Raw genomic sequence first — 14823 nt, forward strand, 5'->3', positions numbered from 1 at the left:
GCTTGTTTCAACGCTTGCTTATAAATCCGGCCTTTGGCATGGAGTTCTGTCCAGAGGCTTGTGCCAAGCCGGTCAAAGAACTCTAGAGTGCTTGTTGGCGGCTTGATGTGGGTTCTTCCCTTCGCTGGCTGCATCCCTGCCGTCAACTTGTTTGGGCCCTGGCATTTCTGCTTGTCTGTGGGCTTTGCCGCTTGATTGGGGATGATGTGGGTGTTTAGTGTCCCGCGTTGGGGTAGATTGCGCCGCTTGGTCCGCCGCCCTTTTGAGGCTCGGGTTGCAGTCTGGGTCTGCAGGGGCTTTCTCCCATGTTGGGTCAGCCTGTGGGGCATATGGCTGCCAGTCGATTGTGGGGCAGGTGGGTGAGCTCTGCCCTCTGGCTTGCGCCAGAAATTTGCGAGTAGCTCATCTAGTGTGCACTGGAGATCGGGTGGCTGTTCTCCCTTGTCAGGAGTTCTCTGTGCCGCCATTTTGCAGGTGGTATCTGTGTCGCTGTGGAGCTGGGCGGACATGCCTCCAGACCCTGCAGCACGGCTAATAGGTGCCGGGATTTCCCTCACCGGCGGGGGGGGGGGGGGGGGTTGGACTGCTCTGATGGACCCCGCGAGGGTATTGGAGCCCGGGGGTAGAGGGATCGGCCGTCTCCCTCCCCCCCACATGTAGTAGGCCTCCATCCTTCCATGGTCCAGAACCGCCAGGCACCGGCCAAACTCCGGTGGGTTAATGAGCTCGAGGACTCACCCAGTCGCTGTAAGTGTCGTAGGCTGTGATTACTCGGTGTTAGTCTTCGTTAATCTGTGTTTTATTCCGTTTCCCCCCGGAGCTCGGCCATGGTGCGACCGGCTAGCTCGGCAGTTAGGCTCCGCCCCCTCGTCTGGACCTGGTTTTAACAAACAAAGTTGATCTTTTGACCAACATTCAAGTAGGAGAGCACTTGGGAAATAGTAATCACAATATAGTGTCCTTTGAAATAAACTCAAAAAAACAAAAGCACATGGGGTATACTAAAACATATAATTTTAAAAAGGAAATTTCAATAAGTTAAGGGAAGCTTTACAATATATTGACTGGCATAAACGCTTTAGTGAAAAGAACACTGAGGATAAATGGATCATCTTCCAACAAATATTAGAAAGGTACATTTCTCAGTTTGTACCATTGGGAAATAAATATAAAAGAAACAAATTAAAACCAATGTGGCTTAGTAGAGAAGTAAAACAAGAGATTAAAAATAAGAAAAGCATTTAAATCGGACAAATCAGATGCATCTTATAAAAGATATAAGAAAGCAAATAATGCGTGCAAAAAGGCAATTAGACTTGCTAAACTTCAAAATGAAAAAATGATAGCTAAAGAGAGCAAAACCAACCCCAAAGCATTTTTTTTTTTTTTTTTTTTTAATAATTCTCTCTTTTTCGTGCATGGGTTAGTTTAACCAACAGTCACGCCATGCCCCAACAGCATTAACGTGCTTCGAAGTAGACAATGCATAACAGTTGCGGCAAAGTGAACAAATGCACATTTTTGTGTAAAGGTGAGTAAGAGAGAGTGAAACAATAGTCAGTGGTGTGAGAGCACATTGGGTGGTAGACATTCAGGGTATACTGGCTGACTATGTGAGTGAGGTTATCTATTCTGTAGCATTCCGTAGCGTGGTACTTATGTAGATACGTTGTTTGTGTATAGTGTGCGTAACAGGTTATAAATCCTTAGTTAGTTGTGCTAGAGATTCCAGACTACATATGCCTTCTATCCTTCTGAGTATGCTGAGAAGATATATGACATCTAACATTCAACATCGCGTTCTCGATTAACAGTACTAGTTAAGCCTCTGTGAGCAAGCCAAAACTTACGGTCATGTTTTATGTATGAGAGGTAGTCATAAATGGCTGGGCATGCTAGTTGAACGTATATGTCGAGCGTGAGGTGGCAGACATAGACCAGAGAATGCATATGAGTAAGCAAAATAGAGAATAAAGCAAAAACAAAGCACAACACAGCACCCCAAGCCTGCCCGTCTCCAGTGCCTGATTAGTTAAGGGGCAGATTGGTAATTACATGGCATAGTCACCCCTGCTGATGTATTAAAAGTACTTGCAGTTGATCTGAACGTAAAATGAAAGTCACAAGTAACGAAACAAGTACTCAGCAGGTGTTGGAGTCAGATGTGATAGTCAGGCACCATGCCAGAGACAAAGTCCCGTTCTCCCTTCATCTGACGCCATGCATGGGTAAAGCAAGGTTCCCGTGTTGGTGGACTCTTCGTTAGGCTGGGAGGATACCTGGGATCCGTGGATGTTGCAGTTTAAGGCCTGCAGTATCTGCCCGGACCAGCCCTCCACGCTTGTTGTGAGTCGATGTTTACATGCTTTATCCGGCAGGTCTCGCCGGACTTGCTTTGCGGTCGTTCGTCGCGGTGGGTGGCGTGATTGCACATAGCTTGACGTTGCCGCCATCTTGTAGGGTAGGCCTTGGGGGTCTCGCGCTGCCTATTCTCCACTTATCTTGAGCTTTCCGCGGTGGGGACCGTGATGACCCCCGCAGCCCAAGTGGGGGGAAACGGGACCGGCAAGTCCCTCAGAAAGCGGTGTGTGGCAGTTGGAAAGGGAGGCAGGGCAGCGGCCGTCCACCCCTCTCTCCCCCCGAATTGGCCGCAGCTCCCGAAGCTTCGTGCTTCCCTCAGGGGACCCAAAACTCCCGATCTCGGGGTCCACCGCCTCTTCCACCACCGGGTGAGTGTCTTGTGGGCTCATGTCGAGTGCCAGGACTGCAAATTTTGGCTTAACAGGCCAGATTTCTCCGGAGCCTGTCCTGCATGCGACCGGTCAGCATGGCGGTCCGGCCCCGCCCCCGCAAAGCATTTTTTAAGTACATAAATTCTAAAAAACCCAAAAATGAAAGAGTAGGTACACTAAAAACTGAAACGGGTGTATTAGTTAATGAAGACCAGGAAAAGGCAGGAATTTTAAATAACTATTTCTCCTCTGTATATATTAAGGAAGAACCCATGGCAATAGATGTACAAATGATTGCTACTAAAAACTTGCAGAATAATTGTAATTGGTTAACTCAAGACAAGTTGCTGCAGCAACTAAAGAAAGTTAATATAAAGAAAGCTCCAGGGCCTGACGGTATCCATCCACGTGTACTTAAGGAACTAAGTGTAGAAATAAGTGAACCTCTATTTTTAATCTTTCAAGAATCTTTTCTTTCAGGAAGTGTTCTGGAGGATTGGAGGAAGGCAGATGAGGTTCCTATATTCAAAAAGGGTTCAAAATCCTTGCCTGGAAATTATAGACCTGTGAGCTTAACTTCTGTGGCTGGTAAAATATTTGAAAGGTTATTAAGGGATAATATTCAAGAATTCCTTGAGAAGAATATGGTTATCAGCAAAAATCAGCACGGTTTTATGAAGCACAGGTCATGTCAAACTAACTTGATTGCGTTCTACGAAGAAGTAAGTAGAAGTATAGATCAGGGTGTTGCAGTGGATGTGATCTATTTGGATTTTGCCAAGGCATTTGATACAGTTCCACACAAAAGATTAGTGTTCAAACTCAAGGAAATCGGTCTAGATGAAAATGTTTGTTCTTGGGTAGAACATTGGCTTAAAAACAGAATACAAAGAGTTGTCGTTAATGGTACATTTTCAAGCTGGACAGAGGTGGCAAGTGGTGTCCCTCAGGGGTCTGTTCTGGGACCCCTTCTATTTAACATGTTTATAAATGATCTTGAAGGCAGCATTGAAAGTCATGTTACAGTGTTTGCAGATGACAAAACTTTGTAAAATAATACAATGTGAGCAAGATATTACTTTGCTGCAGAGGGATTTAGATAGACTGGAGGACTGGGCCCTGAAATGGCAGATGAAATTTAATGTTGAAAAATGCAAAGTTATGCACTTCGGCGTAAAGAATACACAAGCAACGTATACCCTTAATGGAAGTGAATTAGGGATAACAACACACGAAAAGGACTTGGGAATTGTTATAGACAACAAACTATGCAACAATGTGCAATGTCAATCAGCAGTGGCCAAGGCCAGTAAGGTATTGTCATGCATGAAAAAGGGCAGACGAGAATATCATTTTGCCTCTTTATAAATCACTGGTAAGACCACATATTGAATATGCTGTGCAATTTTGGGTACCTGTTCTAAAGAGGGATATTATGGCACTAGAAAAAGTGCAGAGGAGGGCTACAAAATTAATAAAAGGAATGGAACATATCAGCTATGAAGAAAGGTTAACAAATTTAAACCTATTTAGTTTAGAAAAACGTCGCCTGAGAGGGGATATGATAACATTATACATATATATTCGGGGCCAATACAAACCATTGTGTGGAAATCTATTCACAAACCGGACTTTACATAGGACACGAGGCATGCGTCTAGACTGGAAGAAAGAAGATTTCGTCTAAGGCCAAGGAAAGTTTTTTTTTTTTTACTGTAAGAACAATCAGGATGTGGAATTCTCAGCCTGAAGAAGTGGTTTTATCAGAGTCCATTCAGATGTTCAAACAGCTACTAGATGCATACTTGCAAAGACAGAATATTCAAGGATATAATCTTTCAATGTAGGGTAATAACTGCTTGATCCAAGGATAAATCTGACTGCCATTCTGGGGTCAAGAAGGGTTTTTTTTCCTAGCTTGTTGCAAAATTGTGCTTCAAACTGGGTTTTTTGCCTTCTTTTGGATCAACAGCAAAAAACAAATGTGAGGAAGGCTGAACTTGATGGACACAAGTCTCTTTTCAGCTATGTAACTATGTAACTATGTATATACAGTAGGGCAGCACTTTACATGGTCAGCATGTAGCGGTGTTGATATATGCCCAGGAAGCTATGCTGGATCAGGAATTTACAGCATTAAGTACCTAAATACCGCAACGTGATTTAAATGTAAATGAAAAATTAAACAATGGGCTTCATTCCTTTTTAAAAGGAATATTTATGTGAACTAACCGGAGAAATGCTAATTTAAGTCAAGCTGGAAATAGTTAGTTGGAAAATGTTTCCTTATCAGCTATTTGGGCCTAAAATCTGTAAATCCCCCCTATTCCCAGTTTAGAGATTAAGCCCTGATGTCTTACTCCGTGTTTGTTTTGTGTTCATTTTTTTTAATTTATACACCATCATTTAAAAGAAAGATAAAGTAATAACAAGAATATAAAATGAATGAGTAAGGCACTGGGTTTCATGCTCGTACACTTACAGCTGTGTGCCAAAACACTTGTTCCAGCTAAATGGCCTTTCACATCAGCTATTTTCTGTCCATGGTACTGAATTAAGCACAAACACATGTAACCTTGGATGCCACAGTGAAGGCATTGCTTATGTAACGGCAATGAAGTTAAAATAAAGAGAGGCCTACAATACAGGCCCAGCTTCATCTACACTAGCTCTTTAGAATTCCCTCCCTCTCAGACACTTCTTGCTCTCCAAACAGATTAACAGAGGCATCTGTCAGCTTTTCTGCCGCAGAGGAGTTAAAAACAGAATTAACTCATTCAGCTAGTTTACGTAAAGAAAGTAACTGCATAAAGCACAAAAGGGAAAAACATTTTTTTTGAAAAACAATACAAAAAGCCATTCAGTGCTTTGCAAAGGGATACATGTAAATCCAGTATAGGAGATGCAATTGTTCATTCTAAGCCAGTTATCTGTGTCAAATCTACATTTCCCATAACAGAATGTGACGGCATTTGACGGCAGATAAGAACAATTCGACCCATTTAGTCTGTCCAATTTTCTAAATACTTTCATTAGTCCCTGGCCTTATCTTATAGTTAGGATAGCCTTGTGCCTACCCCACACATGCCTAAACTCCCTCACTGTCTTAACCTCTACCACTTCAGCTGGAAGGCTATTCCATGCATCCACTACCATCTCTGTAAAGTAATACTTCCTGATATTTGTAAACCTTTTCCCCTCTAATTTAAGGCTATGTCCTCTTGTTGTGGTAGTTTTTCTTCAATCATGCTCAGCCAGCGTTCAGGCTCTCAGCATATTGGGTGTTATGACAATTGGGGAGAAAGGACAAGCGGTTTACCCATTTTAATCTAAAAATAGATCAACTCAATTCTCTTTCCAGATCATCAATTCCTCCCTGAAATGTGAAAGTCAGTTATTCATCACTAATTTAGTGAATAAGCCCCTTTATTTTGGTTCCGTTCTGGCTATGCACGATAGAGAGTTATATAAGGTTCAAATAAATTGGAATGCTCAATGTTTAAAACTCTATTATGAAAATAATGTATTGCAAAAATCAGTATCTCTCTTAGAACCTCCCAGCATTCTGTGCCTCTATAACCCATTAGCACCTATTTCATTTGTGATTCAGTTTTTTCTATTTACACAATTTATTCTCTCTCTCTCCAATAGTAATTTTGCGGTCTCCTAGACACAAAACGCCAAGGCCAAATTTCTGCCAGTAAATACAAACTGCAATGAGTCAAAATTGAATTCAGCTTAGAAATTATATTTATTTGTTATAGTATTGTGTTTGACTCCAATGTTCCAAATCCAAGCTGATTTACCCTTGACAGTGGCAAGTTTAATCCAACATTAAGCCTGCAATGAGTGCATTATACAATGCACAAGATACGCGCAAATATCATTCAGGTAAGAATATGAACTGTAAGGAATCGAGGACAAACTAATTGAATTGGTAGAATTCTCCAAGTCATTTGTATTTATTATCCACTTTGAACAAAACTTGTAGGTATGGTATCGTGGACAACAGGTAAAAACATTGCAGTTTTCATATAGGCACTCAAAGCCCCAGAAGCACTAAAGATTACTGTAGTGGTTTTGGTGCAAGAATCCTGTTCCTGCGAAATTCGCTGCACTGTTAAAATCATGTCTTTTCTGTTTACATTTGTCTCTAAGGACCCCTTTAGTGGCTGTGACTCATATCATGGTTAGAAGTTCTTCCTATTACAGTCATGCAATATTATTGGTATAATGCATTTGTAAAAGGAGATGTTGATTGGGGAGCACAGTCATTGCCGCACACGCACATTCAACCCTCTGATGCTTCTCTACGGAAAACATTTGATTGGTTAGGTCATCATCAAAGATGATCTCAGCCACTGGAGAAGCGTCTGCCATGGAGAGACAGGCGCGATATGGGATTAAAGGTTAGTACAATGTCTTTATTTTACACTTAAAGGGACACTATAGTCACCTGAACAACTTCAGCTTAATGAAGCAGTTTTGGTGTATAGAACATGCCCCTGCAGCCTCACTGCTCAATCCTCAGCCATTTAGGAGTTAAATTCCTTTGTTTATGAACCCTAGTCACACCTCCCTGCATGTGACTTGCACAGCCTTTCATAAACACTTCCTGTAAAGAGAGCCCTATTTAGGCTTTCTTTATTGCAAGTTCTGTTTAATTAAGATTTTCTTATCCCCTGCTATGTTAATAGCTTGCTAGACCATGCAAGAGCCTCCTGTATGTGATTAAAGGACCACTCTAGTGCCAGGAAAACATACTCGTTTTCCTGGCACTAGAGTGCCCTGAGGGTGCCCCCACCCTCAGGGACCCACTCCCGCCGGGCTCTGGGGGAGGAAGGGGTTAAACTTACCTCTTTCTCCAGCGCCGGGCGGGGAGCTCTACTCCTCCTCCTCTTCTTCCTCGCGACGTCATCGGCTGAATGCGCTTGCGCGGCAGGAGCCGCGCTCGCATTCAGCCGGTCGCATAGGAAAGTATTCATAATGCTTTCCTATGGACGCTTGCGTGCTCTCACTGTGATTTTCACAGTGAGAAGCACGCAAGCGCCTCTAGCGGCTGTCAGTGAGACAGCCACTAGAGGCTCTGGAGGCTGGCTTAACCCTCAGAATAAACATAGCAGTTTCTCTGAAACTGCTATGTTTATTAAAAAAAAAGGGTAAAAGCTTGCTGGACCTGGCACCCAGACCACTTCATTAAGCTGAAGTGGTCTGGGTGCCTAGAGTGGTCCTTTAAGGATCAATTTAGAGATTGAGATACAATTATTTAAGGTAAATTACATCTGTTTGAAAGTGAAACCAGTTTTTTTTTTTCATGCAGGCTCTGTCAATCATAGCCAGGGGAGGTGTGGCTAGGGCTGCATAAACAGAAACAAAGTGATTTAACTCCTAAATGACAGTGAGTTGAGCAGTGAAATTGCAGGGGAATGATCTATACACTAAAACTGCTTTATTTAGCTAAAGTAATTTAGGTGACTATAGTGTTCCTTTAAAGTGGAACCCAGCATCTAAATTGCCAAGAAGAAAATCTAACGTTAGAAGTGTTTGCACTTTTAGGGGCTGAGCCTGACTGCCAAGGCAAGCAGACGTGCACAGCTTGAGCTCCTGCATGAAAAAGAGGAAAACTGTAATATTGAGCTTAAATACTGGGCTCATACACAAAAAAGCTTGGCAGAACCTATACTCAGGAGACTCCGGGCACACAATATCACACTTACCATGAAACCACTGTTGATGACAGCCCGAGAGCCTGAAGGCAACTGTTGGGGCCTGGTCGAGGGAGAGGCAGCCGATCTCCCGGAGCTCAGACCCTGCAAACTGACCCACTTCACCCCCCCACCCCCCCCAGACCGATGGGGGATATCTCGGTCTGCCAACTACCCACGGAAGAGGATACGAGCACGCTGAACAGGAGGGCAGATGTGTCTCGCAGCATGAACCTCGCGGCGAGCCCAAGATGGCCGCCACGCGGGAAGCCTGGCATGATAGCCCACACACTCAATGGAGGGCCCTATTTGAAGCCAGGTTTGAGGCCGTCTGCCGCAAATTCTGGCACCGAATCAACCAGAGAGCAGCCACGGAAACAGAGGACCCACACTGAGAGGCACCTGATAGTCAAAGCTTCCATCCAAAGGGATCTCTGGAGGGACAAGAAGTCTAGGCCCCACGCCTATGCTGAGGTGAAAGAGAGGCGGAATCGGAAGGGGACGCATTCAGGCACAACACATGGAACCGCAACTACCCCACACTCTACAGGCCATCCTAGGCCGAGGGCCAACCGGAGAACACCTCCAAGGCGCCGTCCACACGAGAAGGCGGCCCCCAAACATCCGCATCCCACCATGCCCCAGGGGTCACCCCAAACGCATGGTACCCCCACATCTCGCCTGGGCATTGGCTGATTAAGGACACAAAGGTCGGGGAGACCTACATCCAGCCGCTTCCAGCCATGGACTTCACTGCTCAGCGGAAATCCCACTAGGACTGTCCACCCTGCCGATCACAAACCCAGCCCATATTGGCTGCACCCTTTTGGACTAGGGTTCTCCATACCTTACTTAATAGCCCATTACAGCCTACTGCTATGTAGAACTCTTGTAGTGTATAATAAGCGTAACTTTTTTTTTTAGCATGCAAATAGGAAGCTTATCTGTTCACTACGACCAATCTGTATTACATGTGCAGTAGTAACTAGCCTCAGCTCAGCCTAAAACGTACGACCAGATAAGCCTATATCTCAGCCTGTGAATAGAATGTCTACAGGGTTATTTATATTCATATGTCCAAGCGAACTGGCCAGATTAGGTAGAACCACAATAAATGTTATAAGAGAGAACTTCCCACTATACCTGGCGATAGAGCAGTCACTCAGCGCGAAATGCCAATTTAGAAAGGCTCTTTGCCCAGCTAGACATGGACACATGCCCTACCTCCGGTGAACACGAACAAAGATTATATACCGTATACCTTCCATCATAAGCCTGTACAGTTAACTACACCATAAGCGCTAAGCGTAATAGTTCAGCATGTTCATGTTACACTCACCCTAAAAAATTAGACACTTATCGAGGAAATGTTATTTGCAGTTGTGATATGACTAACGTGTACTTAATATTGCACATTTCCCTCCCTTTTATTTCTGTATCCCAATTCATTTGTCTCAAAAAAAGAAAGATTGACAAAAAAAAAGAAGTATTTGCACTTTTAATATTAGAGATTCCATTTAAAGCAGCTCTGTCAATTTATGAATCCCTTGGCAAAGAACCAAGGGATCCGTTTCTCCAAAGCACCCAACACCCCCTGGTCCCAACCATTTTTTACCCTTGGACCGGCCTAATTTATATTTGAAACAGCTACCCGAACCATCCAGGTCTTCTTCTTTCTAGGTTCGGCCAAGTTCAAGTTTCTAAGATGGCGGTGCCCAGAAATAGTATCATATGCCTATAGCTTGGCGAGCACATCAGATTATGCGCATACTCAGTTCACGCTGAGACTTAGTGACGCGTGGAGGGAAGTGTGACTTGACACTTGAAAGAGGTGACCTACACATAGGGCCAATAACAAAATTGATCAAGGACGTAAAGCTTAACTAAAGCATTACACCCTTTGTCAACTTTTGTCAACTTACTGGTTCTACATAAGGAAAAGCAGTGACTAGGCAAAACCGTGTAAAAAAAACAACAACAACAAAAAAAAACAGGGCAAATGGTGGGAGAGCAGGGACACGCCTATTAACAAAAGTTTTTTTTTATTTATTTTTAAAAAGGCACTTTAAGCCACAATAGTTGAATAGGAAATTTTCCAAACTCAATTATTGTCCAAATTAATCTATTTTTGTCTAAAACTTAGAATTCCCTCATCAAGTCTGCACTATTCCCAATTTAGCAAAAGCACTACATTTGCTGTACAATAAAGAACGTAGCACAAGAAAAAAATCCATATTGAAACATTGCAATGCACTGTGAAAAAAAAATGTTTTGGGGCCTCCTGGCTAATAAGGTTTTATAATGCAAATGTACATTGTCTAACTAAACTCTAAGCACCGTGATATGCTCTATGATTGCTTGTCTCGGACATTACGTATTGATTTGCATCTGCAACATTATAATAGAATTTATGGTAGTCATTTATGGTAGTCGGATTACACTTAAAGCACACACTAATTGTGTAAGCATATAATGGAGTATTTTAACTTGTATGCATTAAAATAAAATGAGGTAAAATAGATACAATTTGCTATGCTTTGTCTGCAACTCAGGCCTTAGCACTTAACAATGTGCTTAATACTTAATAATGTTCTTCGATTAGTTTTGTACATTTATTGATTGCAAGGAATCTTCCTTGCAGCTGATTCATCAACACACCTGGCCACAATATATTGAATGTAATTTACATGACAAAAGACCTGGTAATGCTAATTACGTTACGTTTATGCATCACCTGTTTATCTGGCATCAGTATATTGCTACTCTACAGTAATATTATCTTTTATCAATTTCTTTTGAGAGCGAACCTTCAAGGATCCCACTTCCGCCACCAATTACAGCTTGTCAAAACAATAAGAGTCAATTGGACCAATCAATACAGACAAATGGAAAAAAGGTGAAAGCATATCAATTTACACTTTCCTGTAAACAAACATCATAAATAACACATTAAACAATTTTGCAGAATTACTGGGGGGTCAGAGTATCAAAACATTACAAAGTTTTTTTCTTCTTTTTGTGTCCTTGCTAAAATAAATTTAAAAAATCCTGCATAGCTGCATGGAAGGTAACATCATAAATATTGTATAAATTGCTCTTTTTTTTTTGAAAAATTAGAATTATTTAGAAATATTGTTTTCTGTCATGGCCACAAGGCAACGAACGGTCACATGCCTGCATCACTGACTCTGCTTGCAAAGGTGTGCAACCGTCCATCATAATCCATGTACCGTATATACTCGAGTATAAGCCGAGTTTTTCAGCCCATTTTTTGGGCTGAAAAACCCCAACTCGGCTTATACTCGAGTCAAGGTCTGTAATATGGCAATTTGCATTGCCATAATACAGACTGGGGGAGAGGGGGGCTGGCAGAGCTGTAACTTACCTGTTCTGCAGCTCCTGTCAGCTCTCTCCTCCTCTGCGCCGTCCGTTCAGCACCTCGGTCAGCTCCCAGTGTAAGTCTTGCGAGAGCCGCGGCTCTCGCGAGACTTACAGTGTAAGCTGACAGAAGAGCAGAACGGACGGCGCAGAGGAGGAGAGAGCTGACAGGAGCTGCAGAACAGGTAAGTTACAGCTCTGCCAGCCCCCCTCTCCCCCCCCCACTGAACTACCACTGGACCACCAGGGTAGGAGAGCCCCCCTCCCTGCCATATATCAAGCAGGGAGGGGGGACGAAAAAAAATATATATAAATAAAATAAGTAAATAATAAGTAAATAATAATATAAAAATAATAAGAATAAAAAAAAAATTAATAATAACAAAAAAAAGGGGTGTAAGGACCACTATGGGAGGGGGGGGGGGTATAAGGACCACTATGGGAGGGTGGGGGTGGGTTAAGGACCACTATGGGAGGGAGGGGGGTATAAGGACCGCTATGGGAGGGAGGGGGGGTATAAGGACCACTATGGGAGGGAGGGGGGGTATAAGGACCACTATGGGAGGGAGGGGGGGGGATAAGGACCACTATTGGAGGGAGGGGGGGTATATGGACCACTATGGGAGGGAGGGGGGGTATATGGACCACTATGGGAGGGAGGGGGGTATAAGGACCACTATGGGAGGGAGGGGGGGTATAAGGACCACTATGGGAGGGAGGGGGGTATAAGGACCGCTATGGGAGGGAGGGGGGGTATAAGGACCACTATGGGAGGGAGGGGGGGGATAAGGACCACTATGGGAGGGAGGGGGGGATAAGGACCACTATTGGAGGGAGGGGGGGTATATGGACCACTATGGGAGGGAGGGGGTGGGATAAGGACCACTATGGGAGGGAGGGGGGGTATAAGGACCACTATGGGAGGGAGGGGGGGGGTATATGGACCACTATGGGAGGGATGGGGGGGGGATAAGGAACACTATGGGAGGGAGAAGGGGGATAAGGACCACTATGAGAGGGAGGGGGTGGGATAAGGACCACTATGGGAGGGGAGGGGGAAGTAAGGACCACTAGGGGAGGGGAGGGTAAGGACCACTAGGGGAGGGGTGAGTCAGGACCACTGGGGGGGGGTGAAGGAACACGGGGGTGGGGAGGTAAGGACCACTGAGGGAGGAGGAGGGGAAGTCAGGACATATGGGGGGGGGGAGGGGCGGCAAAAAATGTTTTGCCTACGGCGGCAAATATCCTTGCACCGGCCCTGCACACACTGCATTCACACACTGCATTCATACTCACACACACTGCATTCATACACACACGCTGCACTCATACACACACGCTGCACTCATACACACACGCTGCATTCATACACACACACATACGCACACACTGCATTCATTATACACACACTGTAAATAAATATTCAATTAATATATTTTTTTTAGGATCTAATTTTATTTAGAAATTTACCAGTAGCTGCTGCATTTCCCACCCTAGTCTTATACTCGAGTCAATAAGTTTTCCCAGTTTTTTGGGATAAAATTAGGGGCCTCGGCTTATATTCGGGTCGGCTTATACTCGAGTATATACGGTAGGTTGACTAGCGGATGCAGACAGAGCTATCCCATATCAAACATGTATCCTTAGAGTGATCCAACCTCTACACTCCAAAGGCAAGATCCAGACAGTACTTAATTATTCTGGTATCCACTTGCATCCAACCCTAGCCCGCTCTGTGTCTGTTTTTTGGACATTTTTCTATGGGCCTGTTAATTGTATCTGACCTCTTCTGTCCCTGTCAAAGCTCGCCCATAACCTGAATATTTTCTTATCAAACAGACTATGCATCCTTCAGTCCAAACAAGACCATGATCCATCTCTCTTTGGACTCCCCAGCCTCTTGAGCTTGGTCAAAAGTCGTTTGCTTTATTTGTGCGTTAGCCAATTTACTATGCTGCTCTTCCCGGGAGCCAGTCCCGATTCCAGGCTTTGCACGGACGTGATGATGCTTAAGGGTGTGTTCCTCCTGGCACTCAGATTGCACATCTATCAACATAGGAGCCGACATCCTAGCAACATACAGCCTATGACACACAATTACAATGCACCTAATATATATTAAATACAAAGACCATAAATGTATGCATACATTTGCAAAAACATTTTTAAAAAAGCACAAATGTAAAATCAGAAAATGGGGGTTTAGAAATGCAGATCTACTACAAGCAGCCAACATATGGTGAAGAAAAGTGTGTACATGCGTGTACATTAAAATACATATAACATAAAATGAATGTACAATTGAGGCAAAGAGTTGATACAATATATCAGAACAGCACTAGCACAGTATCTGCTCTGCGGGACTCTTCCCTGACTCCTTTTTATAGATTTGAAGCTTTCACTAGCACTAATGAACTGTTAACGAGTGGGCAATTACTTATGCAAATGTACAGCTGGATGCAGGCGTGGCATGTGACTCATACGGCTCAGTATGAAAAAGATGGGGCAGCTTTAGACAGGGCTCTGTCATATACCACAAGGGGTTCCTTAAAGATGGCAAAGGGAGGGTGATATGACACAGTGATAGGTGATTACTGGTGCAGCCAGTGAGAGGCAATAGAGTTCAGTGTGACAGCATTCTGTACAGAGATCATAGTAGAAAAACGGTGCAGTTTTTAGAGATACGTTTAACAAATTTGATAAAGAATTGTAAGGTCCTCAATGTTTTCCTGAAAACTTCTCCATGCTGATTGGCATTAAAAATGCTGCTCAGATGTGTGCAGAATTCACAACTTACACAAAGGAAACCACATCAACCAAAATGTAATCTCAAATTAAAGGTACACTCCGTGGACCATGACAACTTAATGTGAATGAGGTTGTTATGGTGCCACGAGGTCCCTGGAACCAACTTAACTTTAGGAGTTAAACCATTAATGAACATTTTACCCTAATGTCTAGAATCCAGCATTGGTTAGCTCTGCCCCTCTCCGCTTTCCTCTAAAATT

At 43.6% G+C, this 14823-nt stretch overlaps 1 protein-coding gene across 8 annotated transcripts in view; it reads right to left on the minus strand.

Moving 5' to 3' along the window:
• Nucleotides 1-14823, minus strand: part of DOCK3 (dedicator of cytokinesis 3) — a 292905-nt gene that overhangs the window by 182458 nt on the left and 95624 nt on the right. The window lies entirely within an intron of this gene.

The sequence above is a fragment of the Pelobates fuscus genome, chromosome 7 (genome assembly GCF_036172605.1).
Source record: "Pelobates fuscus isolate aPelFus1 chromosome 7, aPelFus1.pri, whole genome shotgun sequence".
Lineage (NCBI taxonomy): Eukaryota > Metazoa > Chordata > Amphibia > Anura > Pelobatidae > Pelobates > Pelobates fuscus.